We start from the raw sequence: 2,500 nt of genomic DNA on the forward strand, positions 1-2,500 counted from the left end.
GTGATATGTGGACATCAGTTAACTAAACCGGTCAAACTTGAGGTTGGGATTAAAACAGGATGCCCGTGGAGCGCTGTGAACTTCATAGTGGCTCTAAACCATTGGCTGAAATGGCTATGCCTCCTCGCCCCGCCCAGCAGTACATCTCTGAACCCGGTTCAGGCCTTTGCCGATGACGTCCTCCTCGTATCAAGAAGAGAGGACGTAATTACAGACATGCTGTCATACACCGACCGCTTCCTGCAATGGTCTGAACTTGAGGTTAAGCACAGCAAATGCGCAGTTTTCTACGAACGGCGCAGCGGTGGCAACAGGTGGTATAGGGCCAAGCATGACCACCCTCCCTCATTCACCTTAGCTGGCAGTGAGATTCGAGTCCATGCAAGGCACGAAACTTACAGCTATCTTGGACATACATTTAATGTGGCAGGTGAATGGCAGGAACAGGTGAGAGATATCTGCAATGAATATTCTGCCAGATTGGACTTGATAGATCAATGCCCCCTGCCGACCTGTATGAAACTTCAGGCAGTTCGGGACATAGCCCTCTCCAAAATCCAACACCTGTTTGCCAATGTGCACATTGCCAAAACAACGTTGAAGGAACTGAACAATAAAACAGTGCAGCTGGTGAGGAAATGGCTAAATCTCAACACACATACAACAAGAAGTATTATCTTCATGCACAAATCAGAGGGGGGGCTTGGGGTCCCTAACATTGAATGGATATATACAGCCACCAGGATAAGCCACCTATTGCGTATGATAAACAACGACGACCCGACAGTCCGAACGATGGCCCGGGGTTCATTGCTACTGGACCTGAACAAACGAAAGATCCCCCTTGCCCTTCATGGAGAACCAAGTTTCCTGGGCTTCAGAAAGAAACCTAGCGGGAAGCTGGACACCAGGGCCACAGGATTTGGAGTGCGATCGGACTGGCCTGATTTGAACGACCTGTGCAACAGCAATAACATTCAGCTAAACTGGATTTACACATCAAGCCAAGAACAGGTAAGCGTCAGTGAGGAGCTCATCATGGACTCAAATGTCCATGCTGATGCGACTCTACACCATGACGAATCCAGCAAAAAGCTGAACAGCCGGACATGCAGGTATGAAATCCTACAACATTTACACACACAACAGCGCCATTACTGGGTTAACCTGCGCCTCCAGGGTAAGCTTGCATGCCTACAGTGCGCGGACCCGGCAGTGTCACACTCGGCGCTACATAATCCAGCCATCAATGCAGGCATTTTAAAATTTGTCGTCAAAGCTAGGCTGCAAGCACTCCCCACTCAATATAATCTGTCTACATGGTTTCCAAAACGCCATGAACCATTCTGCTTGTTGCATAATGACAAACAATTTGAATCAACTGCGCACATACTGAACGGATGCCCCGCATTCAAAGGACTATACATTGCCCGTCACGATCGCATTGTTGACATTACAGCGATTGAATTACGCAAAACATATGGACAAAGCGCAATACACACACACACAAAAATACAACTGAACTGGTTCACACATTTAATCGATAACTCGTTAGAAACTGTTCTTAGAGACTCTCCAAATACTCCTGACATTGTTGTTGTTGATGATCTTTTAAAAACTATTGTGATTCTGGAAGTGGGTTGTTGTTTTGATATGTATATGGACCTGTGTTTCTCTGAAAAAATGTTAAAATACCAGCCATTAATTCATGCTCTGTCAATAGGTGGTTATCATACAAAACTAGTTGTTCTAATCTATGGTAGCCTTGGACATGTACATCGACTCTGTGTTAGAGGTTTGCAAATTGCTGGAGTTAATAAGAAGAACTCCAAGCAAATAGCCAAATACTGCTCTGTGTCAGCAATCATAGGCAGCCTGCATATATGGAGAAGGCGCTGCCATCTCTACCCCTGATATGACTTTTTTTTATTCATCTACTGATTCATTTGGTTGCAAATACTTGCACAGTGTTTGTGTTGTTGTGTGAATCATGGTAAGGCTCTTTACTAATATTTGGATGCTGTGGTGTTGTATCAGTATTGGTCATTCCAAATAAATGAATCAAATGTGTGTATGTATGGGTGTGCATGTGTGTGTGAACAGTGAGTGTGAGAGTGCGTGTGTGTGTGTGTGTGTGTGTGAACAGTGAGTGTGAGAGTGCGTGTGTGTGTGTGTGTGTGTAAGTGTGTGTTTCTCTCCCTTGTACGTCGCTTTGGACAAAAGCGTCTGCTAAAAGACTAAATGTAAATGTAAATGTGTGTTCAGTTAGTGTAAGCCATGTCAGTGTTTCTCAAACACACAAAGCTGATAATAGCACTCCACCCCCCTTCACTCTCACAGAGCAAGAGCCCAATTAAAAGTCATATATTACTAAGAAAAAACATGTTTATACACAGTCGTCTGTGTGTGTGTGTGTGCATATGTGTGTTGGTGTTTAGTACACATGCAAAAACCTTGTAGGCTCACAAACTAATACCAACTTCGTACGCGCACAACAATA

The sequence above is a fragment of the Sprattus sprattus genome (genome assembly GCF_963457725.1).
Source record: "Sprattus sprattus genome assembly, chromosome: 21".
In the NCBI taxonomy this organism is placed as follows: domain Eukaryota; kingdom Metazoa; phylum Chordata; class Actinopteri; order Clupeiformes; family Clupeidae; genus Sprattus; species Sprattus sprattus.